The sequence below is a fragment of the Elaeis guineensis genome, chromosome 12, assembly GCF_000442705.2.
Source record: "Elaeis guineensis isolate ETL-2024a chromosome 12, EG11, whole genome shotgun sequence".
Taxonomy (NCBI): Eukaryota; Viridiplantae; Streptophyta; class Magnoliopsida; order Arecales; family Arecaceae; genus Elaeis; species Elaeis guineensis.
The window spans coordinates 93,018,503-93,033,477 of NC_026004.2; the positions used below are offsets into that span (position 1 = coordinate 93,018,503).

At 32.2% G+C, this 14,975-nt stretch overlaps 1 non-coding gene across 1 annotated transcript; it reads right to left on the reverse strand.

Moving 5' to 3' along the window:
- Positions 1-14,531: 14,531 nt before the first annotated feature.
- LOC114913152 (small nucleolar RNA R71) lies at positions 14,532-14,637 on the reverse strand. Its single transcript, XR_003799176.1, has one exon. It is a non-coding gene; the product is annotated as a small nucleolar RNA R71 (small nucleolar RNA).
- Positions 14,638-14,975: the final 338 nt, after the last annotated feature.

The following is a 14,975-nucleotide window of genomic DNA, read 5'->3' on the forward strand; positions in this document are numbered from 1 at the left end:
TATCTGCTTGTAACACTCACGACAAGGGCTATATCAGGTCGTGTACATACTATGGCATATATAAGGCTCCCTATTATCGAAGCATAAAGGATCTTGCTCATGTGCTGGATCTCCTTATGTGTGTCAAAAATATCTTCTTGGAGAAATGAATACCATATCTAAAGGACAAAAGATCTCTTTTGGAGTTTTTCATGCCGAACCTCTTTAACACCTTTTTTATATATATTTATTTTAAGAGTCCTATCATTCTTTTAGATCTATCCCTATAGACCTTTATACCAAGAATGTATGAAGCTTTTCCTTGATCCTTCATAATGAATTCTTTTAACAATCATATTTTGATTGATGTCAGTATAAGAATATTATTCTCAATCAGAAGAATGTCATCCATGTACAATACGAAGAATTTGACAGCTCTTCACTGGCCTTTTTGTACACATATGGCTTTTCATTTTTAATGAAATCAAATATTTTGATCACATCATTAAAGCAAGTGTTTCAACTCTGAGATGCTTGCTTGAGTCCATATATGGATCTTTGCAACTTGCAAACTATGTGATCACTATAACTGGATGTAAAATCTAAAGGCTGCTTCATATAGATATCTTTCTCATGATATCTATTTAGGAAGATAGTTTTTACATCCATCTATTAAATTTTATGATCATAAAAAGTTACTATCACAAGCAGAGTATAGATAGATTTCAGCATGGTTATGGATGGAAAAGTTTTATGATAGTCAATGCCTTCATGTTGACTATGACTTTTCACAACCAGCCTTGCCTTATAGGTCTCTACCTTACCAACCGATCTAATTTTTTTTTAAAATTCATTTACACCTAACAGGTATAATACCTTCAGGTGGATCTACTAAGAAGCAAATCTAGTTAGAACGTGTGGAGTCAATTTCTGATTTCATTGCTTTCTTTCATTTCTTGAAGTCAATATCTAACATTGCCTCATCATAGGTCTTAAGATCATTCCTAATATCCGTATTTCCTATAAAGAATACTTTCTCTAAACCCTTTGTAAGAATACCTAGGTACCTTTCAAGAGGATGGAAGACCCTACTTAATCTATAAAGTGGAGGAGATACCACATTTACGGGCTCACTAATGGGTTTAGGTTCTTAGATTTGATGCTCTTCAAAAACTTTCTCTTCCAGTTCAATCTTCCTCCCACTATTTCCATCTTAGATAAACTCTTTTTCTAAAAAAATGATATGATGGCTCATAATCACATTGTAATCCTCAGGAAGATAGAAGTAGTATCCCATGATTTTCTTAGGATACCCTATGAAGCATCCTAAAAGATCTAGCCTCTAACTTGCATGCCTACTATCGCTTGATATGGGTCAGATATCTCTAAATCTTGAGGTACCTAATGGTTAGCCTCTTACCATGTTATAACTCGTATGATGTGGTTGGAACTGATTTAGAAGAAACTCGATCTAAAAGATGAATCGTGAAATGTAATGCATATCCTTAGAGAAAGATAGGAAGATTTGTGAAGCTCATCATAGATCGGATCATATCTAATAGGATCTGATTCCTTCTTTCAGATATTCTATTGAGTTGAGGTATCTCTGGAGGTGTCTACTATAAGATTATGCCATTATCCTTGAGATAGGCTCAAAATTTTGTACTAAGACATTCTCTTCCTCAATCTGATCAAAGAACTTTTATTGATTTTTCGATCTATTTTTCTATTTTATGTCTAAACTCTATAAACTTTTCAAAAAGCTTCAGATTTATGATGCATCAAATATACAAACCTATATCATGAATAATTAATGATAAAAAATATGAAGTAGACGTAGCCACCCCTGGCTTGTACATCGAATGAACCATATATATCAGTGTGTATCAGGACTAATATCTCAGTGGCTCTTTCTCCTTATCCTATAAAGGACAGTTAAGTCATTTTTTTCTTGAAGTCAGAACTCATAAATCGGATAAGATTCGAAAGTCAATGGCCTAAGAAGACCATCTTTCTTTAATTTGTTAAGTCTATCTTCTCCAATATGACCTAGGCTAAGATGCCATAGATACTTTTAGCTAATCTCATCTCTATGTCTCTTAGATCTGTTTGCTCATTAATATCGACACTCGCTTTCATATGCAAATGATAAAAATCATCAATCAAGAAAGCATGTGTAATAACTTTATTTTCAAAATAAATTGAATACATGTCTTTATTGAAATAAAAATTATAATTATTTTATGTCAGCATAGATATAAAAATTAAATTCCTATTGCTATAGGTATATAATAGCAGTCTTTTAAAATTAAACTAATTTCTAATGGTAATCACAGAAGAAAAATTTTGATGGCTACAGTAGCAACCCTTGCTCCATTACTAATCCGAAGAGTGATCTCTCCTTCCCTCAGCCCTCTTACATCTTTAAGATCTTGCATAGAAGTGTACAAATGAGCACTTGAACCAAAATATAGAAACCAACTAGAAGAAAGAAAATCATTAGATTAGTTTTAATAACAAATATATCAGATGTACCTTCAGAAAGCCCATCCTTCTTCCTGTTCTTGGCAGTCGCCAGGTAGGTCGGATAGTTTCTTCTCCAGTGGCCTTCAATATTATAATGGAAATAATTTTTCTTATCATCAGCTTTCTTTGAAACCTGCTTCTTGGACTTGACCTCATTCTTTTGCTTCTTCACAAGTTTTTTCTTCTTGAAAGAAGATTTTCTCTTAGAGGAAGCCTGCTCCACAGTCAGAACTATACCCCTTAAACTTTTCAATGTGCCCTCAGTTGTTACCAGTATGTTCAGTAATTTGAGCAATGTGCTATCGATCTTATTCATATGGTAGGATATGATAAACTATTTATATGAATTAGAAAGAGGCTAGAGGATCAAATTCACCTATAATTCTGTGTCCATGTTCATCTTGAGCTTTTGAAGTTGCTCGATGTCCTTAATCATTATCAAATAATGATCATTGATAGACTATCCATCATACATTTTTACTTTGAAGAGTCTTTGAGAGATCTCAAAATGAGCTATGCAACTTTGCTCACCATACAACTCTTGTAGGTGAGTTAGCATCATTTTGACAGTCTTCATATCTTTATACTGTCACTGAAGATCATTAGATATAGATACTAAAATATAATACTTTACCTATATCCTCATCCATCCACTTCTCAAGTATGACTTGTTGATCAGGGGATGGATGAGATGGTAACACAGGCACATCTCGATTAAGGACATGGTTAAGTTTCTTGAAACTGAGAATAATTCTCAAATTATGGAGCCAATCTTTGTAGTTTGTTTCGGTCAGCCTATTGATATCGAGGATATGAGCTAAGGAGTTTATACTCGACATGGTTATCTACAGAAAAAATAATTTTTAGTTAGATATTTATACTTATAAAATATTTATTCTAGAGACTTTAAAAATAAATAAGGCTCCTACTATTTTTTTAAATCTCTCATACTCCTCGGATAGAGAAACAAAAATCTATATGCAATCGATTTTAATTAGATATTACGATCTCATTAATTTATATATACTTCATCTAATAGTTATTAGTGACCATAGACCAATGAGTGGACAACACCTTATCCATTGCTTAACTAAGTAAGATGCAGCGGCTTGGTCTCTAAGTCCTATGGCCTCGTCTAACTATTATTGATACATTTCTTAGTTAAGTTAGACCCATTGTTCACCAGCAAGTGCAAGGCCATCATTGCGATCCTCATCTAACAGTTATTGGATCCAATTCCATCTCTATCTTGGGGTATCAAATGCCAATAGAGTAGTTATACCTTTTCAGTGTAATCGAACTACTGTAACCAGCTAAGAATAATCAATACCAAAAAGATACCCACATCTCTACAATGATGGAAGACCTCTAGATTTAATATTTAATGAGAATATTTAGATTTAGATCTCTTCTAAATCAGTAGAACTGATATCTGACTAATCAAATTCAGGTCAGCATATCTACATGTCTGACTAGCTAGTCAACATGGGTGAACTCGAGTCAACAAGCAACCTTGTGCGAAACTGAAGCTCCCAAAATGGTCAGATAAGTTAAGATGAGTAGAGATCCTTCCATTGCTTTTTTTAGATACTAATTAAATTAGTCAGGTCAGACAATAGAACTAATTAAATAACTACCATCTAGATACTTATCTTAGACATCAAATTGATCGATTAGAATCGATCAGATTAATCTATTGAATGGTTCCGAACCATTGAGTCAAATTTAATATTGAGTCAATCAATTCATATCAAAATATGAATCATTGCGACCAACTACAACTAAACTTGGCTTTGAGCCTCTTTGATCTAATCCTAATCAACAATTGATTAGGTTCAATCAACTGCTCAAAATTGATAATGAGTTTTAGAATGATCTGATCAATTGATCCTAATTATAGTTTGATCACTAAACCTAATTTGCTCAACCCATACCCACATGCAAGAATATAATTTTCAAATTTTAAAATAATTTTTAGATTATATTTCATTGCATGCATTAGGGGTTTATAATCTTGAAATTATTTCAGATCTAAACCTAATGTCACATATCATATATATGAAGTTTTAGATCTAAATTACAAACATACATCATATATATATATATTAATTTTTAGATCTAAAAGTAAATTTATACATATCAAATATATGCATAACTAGATCTAAAATAATAAATAAAATATTTTAAAAATACTTTTTAAAAAATTGATTCACATCAAATTAGGATAACCTTTTCAATATAGGGGGTAAACCCTATATCAGGACAACCTTATATCAGTCTAATATGAATATTTAATTATTCTAATTTTAGATCTAAATATAAAATAAGACATATTATATACATCATTTTTTAGATTTAAAAGATTGATTTAAATATTTTAAAAATAGTTTTCAAAATTGATCGATCTTATACTAGGATAATCTTTTCAATATAGAGGATTTATCCTATACCAGAAAAACTTTATACCAACACAAGTGTTAGATGTATGTCCTAGAAGCCAATATGGCTGATACATTGTAATAAATATAAGACATAATTTTATACTTAATATATTGATTTGATCAAATAAAAGGGTAAATTAATTCTTCACTCAATTGTGATGTGTCTTTAAATCATCTATACAATTAATCATCGATACACATTCTCAAGATGTTAAAAATTAGAAATATATATTTAATTCTTAAATACTCTTGATCATAGGATCATTATGAGGATGGTGATTGATTTGGATAGACTGACGCATAGATTACTTTCTTTGGGATAGATGGATCTCTAGTCTACAGTATGAAGATATTGAACAATGAGTGTGAATAGTTACTAGAGAATAACTAATATCAAGCATGATCATACGAGTGATCACTTAAATTTTTACTCGATCGTCAGTGATCATCTCAATATTATAGTTGTATGACTAATTCTTTGACCTGAGATAGCACTGTTGCTCATAGTATGGCTGCTGGAGTTTGATTGATATATATTCTGTTTAATATATCGGTTAATCTTCATAAAGACTATTGGGCCATTTATTTTAGAAATAAAATGGTTGGATGTGGCTTATGATTAATAGTCTCCATCATTTATATATTCATGTGAATGTGTCTGAGCAGATAGTGAGTGCAGTAGGATCTGAGAGATCTAGAGATGAGATTAAATTAAAGTACATGTTGCATTTTAGGCTAGGTCATATCAGAGAAGAAAAGATTAACAAACTGGTGAAAGATAGTCTTTTAGATTCTCGGATGAGATATTTTTTGTCTGTGAGTCCTGCCTTGAAAAAAAATAATGAAGCTACTATTTGTAGCATACAAAAAAAGGACCATTGAGGTATTGGCTCTGGTACATACTGATGTATGTGATCTATTTGATGTGCTGACTAGAAGAGGTTATCTCTACTTAATTATTCTTACCACTGATTATCCACGGTATAGATATATATTTGAGATACACATATCTGAAGCCTTTGAAGTGTTCAAAAAATTTAGATATGAAGTAGAGAAATAAATCGAAAAAATTCTAAAGATACTTTGATTAGATTGAAAATAATGCTACCTGAAAAAATTCTAGATAATCTTAAGAAAAATGATATAGTCTTATAGTGGATTCCATCTGAAATATCTTAACTCAATCGAGTTTCAGAACAGAGAAATCGGACCTAATAGGATATGATTCGATCTATGTTAAGCATCACTGACTTTTTGTTATTTCTTTAGGAGACATGCTTTGCTTACCACTGATTATTTAGTAAATTAGTTCCCTCTAAATTTGTTCTTACCTTACTATATAAGATACGATATGGTAAGAAATTGAGTCTTGATCATCTCAAGATTTAAGGATGTCCAACCCATATCAAGTGATTATAGGTAGATAAGTTAGAGGTTAGATCTATGAGAGCTCATTTTAAAAGGTATCCAAAAGAATTTTTGAGATATTATTTTTTATCTTCTAAAGGATCACAACATGACTATGAGCCGACATACTATATTTTCGAAAAGAATAGTTTATCTATGATAGAAATAGTGGGAGGTAAATAGGGCATCGAGAGAGAGTCTCTAATGAGCAACAACAAGTCATAGAACTTACAAAATTCATTGAGCCAGTAGATAGTGTTCCACTTCCACCTCATAGATATAGTAGGATCTCTCATCTTTCTAAAAGGTACAAGATATGCTTACAGAGGATGCATAGGAAATGTTCTTTATAGGAGATAGAAAACATGAAGATGATCCCAAAAACTATTGTTAGGTGATGATAGTCATTGATACTAAAAAATAGCAGATGGATATGAAAACTATTTTTTTAATTGAATATCTTTAAAAAATATCTATATGGAGTAGTCTTTGGGTTTCACTTTCAGTGATGGAGATCATAAAATCTACAAACTACAAAGATCTATTTATGAGCTCAAGCTAATATCTCGAAGTTGGAATACTTGTTTCCATGATGCGATCAACATGTTTGATTTCATCATGAATAAAGAGGAATCATGAGTCTTTAAGTAGGTGAGGTGGAGCATTTTGACATTCCTCGTAGTGTACATGGATGACATCCCCCTTATTGGAAATGATATTTTAATACTAATCTAGATTAAGGTCTGATTATCGAATGAGTTCTCCATGTAAGATCTAGGAGAAGCATCCTGTATTCTAAAAATAAAATATATAAAAATAGATCTAAGAGAATGCCTAGTCTGTCATAAAAATTATGTACAAAAAAAGTATTAAAGGGGTTCAGCATGGAGAACTCCAAAAGAAATTGTTATCCTTTTGCCAAAGAGTTCATCTCTCCAAGATGATGTGCCCTAGCACATTTGAGGAGATTAAATGCATGAACTAGATCTCTTATGCTTTTGTAGTAGGAAGCCTCATATACTTTATGTACACGACTTGATATATTTTTTTGTTATGAGTGTTATGAGTAGATATCAATCAAATTCAGGTTGAGAGCACTAGATATCTGTGAAGAATATTTTTATGTACTTGAGAAGCACTAAAGAAATGTTCTTGATCTTTTGAGGAGAAGAATTTAAGGTTCTATGATATATATAGATTGATGATAGAAGGTCTACATCAGTATGTGTATTCTTATATGTTATGGTGGTGTGGTATATTGGAAAAGTTTCGAACAACCATTCATTGCAAAATCCACCACAGAGGTAGAGATCATCACCACTTCTGAGGTGTTTAAGAAGAATTCTAGTTCATGAAGTTTGTTGCGAAGCTTGGAGTAATGACATGAGATGTCATATTACTCTATTATGACAATAATGATACCATAGCTCTAGATAAACAACCAAGGTTTCATCAGAAGTCTAAGCACATAGAATGATGATTCTATATGTTTCACAAATTCTTCAAGAAGAAGCTCATCGAGATGCAAAGAGAAGACTCTACGAAGGATGTGGCAGACCCACTGATTAAGTTATTGAGCCAGCTAAAAATTGAAGCTCATCTTGACAAGATCAAGCTTAGGTTTATGGCCAATTGACTTTGGTGCAAGTGAGAGATTATTAGATGTATATCCTAGAAGCCAAGTTGACTGACATATGTAATATTTTTAGTGACATAATTTTATGATTGAATAAATAAAATAGGATTAAATTTTTATTCATATTGTCATATGTCCATAAATCATTCAAAGAATTAATAAGATGATGACACATATTCTCAAAAGTTGAGAATTTGAGACATATACCATTGGTGATTAATTTCTAAATACTTTCGAACGATAGATCATCATGAAGATGATGAATCCAGTGAGATTGATGCATAAATCACTTTCTCTAGATAAATGAATCTCAAGTCTATAGTGTGGTGACACTGGAGCGAGAGTGTAGGTGATTGTTAGAGAACAATAATACTAAATATGACCAATACGAGTAGTTATATGGATATCTATCTACTCATTAATGATATACTCGATGCTACAGTGGTGTGAGTAGTCCTCAGATCTGTAGTGCCTTGGCTGTTCACAATGAAATTGCTATAGTTTGACCACACATAAGCATGATCCCTAACCATATGGATCTTTGTAGTAAATGTTGGCTGCAGTAGGTTCACTATAGGAGTAGGGTGTGCAGAAATCCATGGTCATGGTAGTGTAAATAGTCCTATATTATTCATAAAATTGAGTTCAAAAATCCATGGTCATGGTAGTGTAAATAATATAAAGGAATTTTCATAAAGTTTCACATATGAACTCAAGTTGATTGAATATTATATATGACAAACGATGAGATTTGACAAGTTGTCTATAATCTCTATCTTATTGAAACTCATGATAGAAGAATCGAATTATATGGTAACTGCACCTAGATGTTCATTAGTCAGTTTTATTGGGTTATCACTATATATTGCTAAGTGTCACTATTGGATTGTGAGATCAATAAGATTTATTTTGATGATTGAATAATTCTTAATCGGCTGAATTAGAATTGTTCTAATTCATTAAAAGATAATCAATGATATTGATAATGAAGATCATAATATTTTTCACTATCAGATAAAAATGAATCTATGGGATCATACAAACAAGAGATTTAATCTAGGATTGATCAATTGGGCTTGTGGAGTTCCAATTGAGTTAGGATTTAAAGAAATCTTATTGGATTTAGGAGCACCATGCTAGTACATGGTTAAATCCAAATCCTCTTCGACTTGGGCTCTCTATTTGATAGGATTTTGATTAAGTCAATTGCATACATTTTTAGACTAGGATGAGGACTCATCTAATCATATCTGGGCATGGAATACATGGTAAGAAAGAGATCCACTTGGAATGGATTTCTTGGAGAGAAGGGGCGCTAATAGTTGGCACCCCATGAGTTATTATCATGAGAAAAAGGGAGGCATGCACCCCCTTCTGGATAAGATCTAGGGGCGCACATTTTGGATAGATAAGGAGGCACATAGGGTTTTTGCATGCCTAGGGTTTCTTCACAAGAGGAAGCGCAAGCCCCCTTATGAATAAGATCCAATGAGGCGGGCTTAGTTTGGTGCGCTAGTTTTTGGGATGAAAATAATCAGAGGGAGGTGCCCTGATATGTGAAGCAGAGTCCTACTTTAGGGCCCCTTCTTAGTTATTTAAAATCCCTATGAGATGAGATCTCTTGGTGATTCTAGATTTCCCCACGCCATGAGATGGGATCCGATGCAAAAGGTGCTTTGTGCACCCCATCTAAAAATCCTACATGCTCCATCTCATGCCAATTCGATTGGTGCTCCCTCTCTCATGCCCAGATATCTTCTTCATGCCTTCCTGCTTCCTCTCTTGCTCTTTCTTTCTTATACATCCAATAGTCGGGCATTCATGGTTCTCACATCCAAGGAATTAGACATCCAATCTTCCATGTCCAAATAATTTGGGGCTGATCTACATGTTGATGTAGATCTAAGCCATGGAAGAGAAAATCCAAATCTATGAAAGAAGAAGATACAGAAATTAGATCTAAGATCAAGCATTGATCCAAAGACCTAGGATCAAGAGTTGATTTGATAATCTAGGATCAAAAGTTAATCCAGATGACTAGGATCAAGGGTTGATCATTGATAAAAATGCATGCAGATCCATCATGGTGATGAAGGATCAACACGGGGAGGATAGTCCTAGATCAATTTCGAGTGGATATCCGTAGAGATCGGATGTGTATGCAGTTGATCGACGGACCTCAAGATTTACCATGATCATCAATCATGGTGAATTGCTACCCATGCAAAGGTGAATATGCAATCTTCATCATTAAATTATTTTCTATTTTATTTTTATTTTTTGATTATACAATCATGATCCCAATCTAGATGTATGAGATGTGATATCATACATGCACATGTCAGATCGAATCCCTTCTGCTGCAATAATTTTTTATCAAGATTTGGCATGCATGGTAAAAAAGTTTCTTCAGAGTGCCCTACAAGCCAATCGCATTAGTGATGCGATGGAACTTTTCTTTATAAACTTCCAACTTATGTAATGACATTATTTATTAGTTAATGAAATGAGGTATTGATTCATTATTTTGGCTGCATCTTATTGTGTATAAGATTATGATGGACCCTATAGGTTAGGACAATGATTTTAGGACAATGAAGAGTTCATACCTGTGAAGCCTAAAATCCTAAACTCTAATCCTAAATATTCTTAGTTGTAAGAATATTGAGTTAGAGGTCAATGCTTCAAATAGACTAACACATCCTATGTATGCTTGATGAAGAGAGTGCTTGATTTTACGAACCATTTATGTGAGACACTAATACAAGAATATAGGTGCTTATTAGGGAATGACTTCATTGAGTTGACTCACCGATAGAAAATATCTTATAGAGCTTTACTTGCATGTTAAAAGATAGTTCCCTAAGTGGAAGCTGTGCAAGTGATCCTTAGATCTGAGATTACTATGAAATCTTATGTACATGAATCTATATTTTAATTCATACCCAAAAACAGCATTAAGACATATACAAGATGTTTTGGATATGGTAGAGTGTGTATGAAGGTTGTGAGTCGATCAACAAGGAATCAATCACTCTTAAAAAAAGGAGATGGCATCTTGTGAATTCTCATCTTTAGATGACTCAGAAAAATATTTTGGCCAAAAGTAAGATGGAGATTAGAAAGAATTTCTAATGCTTCATCATTGGAGTCATCACTGATTAATAGAGAATCAATATAAATATGTGTTAGAGTTTGACATATTTCCATACTCATGAATATATTCAGGATGTAGGGTTGATCGAAGAATTAAATTGCATGATAACTTACTATTGAATGATATATTTGGTATTTCTATCAATTTTTATATCTTCTAGATAGTCATGATATATTGCTAGATATCAATCTTGACTTGTAGATTTGATCGAATTAAAAAATTTAATTCGATCATCAATTAGAAAGGATTCTAATTTCTAAACTTGGATCGACAGGATTTGGATCTTAATTGATTATAAAGGGTCCTAATCAAATTAGGTCAACTTGCATCTAGACCTACTGCTGGCTAGATATAAAATATAATGGATCACACATATAAAAAAATTGGCAAAGATCCCTTTTGATAAGATTGATTGAAGTTTTGAATCCAATCATATTTTTGGTAAGCATGCTAACATATGGATGTTAGATATGTACCCTAAAAGCTAATTGTTGGCTGATATATTATATAATTTTAGGATATAATGATGAATATTTAATTTAAGTCACTAGAGATACTTAATATTATAATAATTAATTTTATTTTATTAAAATTTAATGCTCTCTAGTCTATTTTGTAGGTAATTGGAAGTTTAGATTCATATGATTCAAATTAGACTCAAATCGGATTAGATTAGAGTAAACCAGGCAACCAGCTCTCATTCCAATGTGAACGCGACTTAAAGATCAAGGACTCAGATTAAAAGATTACTCTTCATGAAGATCCAAGTGTGAATGTGATTTACTGATTAACGGAGGCGAATTAATATAAAGATCCAAGGATCCTTATTCATGCCTCCACCTTCTTTTTCATTAAACCCTAGCCTCCTCACTCTATAAATAAAACCCCAAGACCTCCATCTTCTTCAATCAAGCTAATGCCTAAGTTTCTCTCCAAGCTGCTGCCTCATCTCTTCTTCTTTCTTCTCCATAAGTCTAGGAGAAGTCCTAACCCCTACACGTCTTCCATCAAATTTAGGAGAGATCCTAATCCTAGGGCTGCTACCCTTTCTCTTCCATACACCCTCTTCTATCTATCTTTCTTCCTTGAAGTTTCTTAACCAAGTCTTCCAGCCATCCTACCGCTGTCTGCATTGAGGAAGATGAAGGATTCAAGGAGACACACCCACTATCAAGCACAGTGAGAAGATCAACTTGATTTTATTATTCTTGTATCGAATTTTTATTTCTTTTCCAATGTATATTTTTTATTTAATCAATAAAAAATATTTTTATTACAATCTCTTTATTTTTTGCAATCTATTATTTTTTTATTTATATTTTTAAAATAATCAACCTAAAATCTCTATGGATATGATCCCAACTCATCCTATCTACATAGTAGTGAGTAAGGTTAATTTTGATGCGTTACGACAAGCATCAAATTTTGGCATTGTTGTTGGGATCTTGGCATGATTTTTTTGAAAAAAAATCAAAAAAATTAAAAAAATAATAAAAAATATTTTACTATTATTTAGATTGCTTGACTGTCTTATATATTTTACTGCTTTATATTTTTAGTTGATTATTTTTTTCTCTTATACTCTTGCTTTTCATATTTTACTTTGCTGATTAGTAGTTTGCCTTTTATTGTTAGTTAATTTACTTCAATTGCTAATTAATTTTTATTTATTTTTTTTAAATTCTATCTCATATTATATTTTGTATATGATAGATTTACTATTTTATATCTAGATTTTTTTTTATTTCCACGCATAGAAAATTTTTTTTACTTTCTATAGCCTAGTGATCTACTGCTTTCTAGAGGTTAGAATAATTTACTACTTTATATAAGTAGTGATTTTTTGCTTCCTAAATAGATTAGATTCTTTACCTTTTATTTAGATTATATAGTTATCTTTTATTCTTAACTGTGAGATTACTTTATTTACATAGTTAAATAGTTATCTTATTTATTATGGCTCAATATTTCTAGTGATTTACTACTTTCTATAGCTTAAAATAATTTATTATCCTAAAAGTAGATTTGATTATTGCTTTATTTGTAAGTTACCTACTTATCTTTTAATATTAGTATTATTTATTTTTTATTTAGTTTGATTCACTAGATCTTTTCATACCTAATTAACCTAATTTAAAACTTACCTTTTATTTCTTCTTGCTTAAAGATAATATAATATAAAAAAAATTTAGAGACACCATATAATACTTGACTAATATAAATAAATCAATTAAATCTTAAAAGCTACTTAACATGTTTGGACATCTTTTCTTTTTGCATTGCATATTTTTGTAAAAAAATCTTAAGGGCAAAATCTTAATCAACATAAAGTAGAGATTTCATCACCCTTCTTTGGCTCACACAACCACTATCTTGCAATTGCATTGACCTAAACCTCTAATTTAAAATCGATTAGACATTGGCCCCTAAGAATCCTCGAGCTCAATAGGATAAGGAACCCTAAAAATTAGATCAGGTTCAGGTTAATCAGTATAACTAGTGTCTAAAAAAGTGATTCAGAGATTACGTCTTAAAAGAAGGTGGTTCATTAATTGGTTTCGTTTGCTTATGTGGTCAATGTAATTGGTGTTTAAGGAAAGCAACGGAGGGACCCCTACCAACCTTACATTTATCTGGCCAGTTGAATGGCTAGTCTGTTACTTGAAGTGCTTGAAGGTAATCTTGACAGTTAGGAGCTGTCTAGATCTAGGATAATCCATAGATAGGATTGATTGAACCACTTGATTGTTAACTAAAAACATCAAATCTAATTAATTCTTCTCTCTCTTCTTAGCATTAGAACTCCTTAGGTTCTCTTCTTTAGAACTCTTTTTCCTCCTCCTTTTCTCCTCTTCTCTTTCCAAAAAAAAACTTGCTGAAATTAAAACTCGATGAAATTTTTTTGGGTGCATGCTAGGATGCCGATCATTACAACCTGATTTACACTTATTAGACCTACAGCTAGAAAGAGTGATTCGAATAAACCAAATCAAAATCATGGATCCAAAATAAGAGATTGACCCACCATGACAATTGAGAGAGTATCTTACTCCCTCATCTTACACCTACTCATCATATATCCAGCCTCCTCCTATAAAGGTGGCACCATACGAAATCAAGTCTAGTATTATTCAAATGCTACCATCATTCTATGGATTGACAAATGAGGATCCGTATAAATATTTGGATGAATTTCTTGAGATATACTCTACAGTAAAAATTTAAAACTTCTCCGATGATGCCCTCAAATTGAAACTGTTCTCTTTTTTACTTAAGGACAAAGCAAAGCATTGATTAAACTCCCTAGATTTCATAACCATTTCAACTTGGAACCATCTTCAGAAAGAATTTCTCAAGAAATACTTTTCAATTGGAAAAATAAATCAAATTAGAAAAGCCATCATTAGTTTTTCTCAATTGGATGGTGAACTTTTTCATGAGGCATGGAAAAGGTTAAGACACCTTATTCATAAATGCCCCCACCATGCTATCCAGAAATGGAAACTTGTTCGGTTCTTCTATGATAGTTTATCGAAGAAACATCAGCAAATGATTGATGTATCATGTGGTGGGACATTCATGCTAAAGAGTGAGGATGAGGCTTGGTAGTTCTTTGAAACATTTAGTGAGAACTCCCTGCATCACATGTTTGTCACCTCTAGAGAACAACCCATGTCTCAATAGAAAAGAGGTGGAATCTATTAGATTGGAAACATTATGGATATCCACAGTAAGGTAGATGAGTTATCCCAAAAATTAGACCGTCTTCTGAATATTGGACACTCTCCAATTCTACCTAACCCAATCCAAGATGTTTGTGCATTGTGGC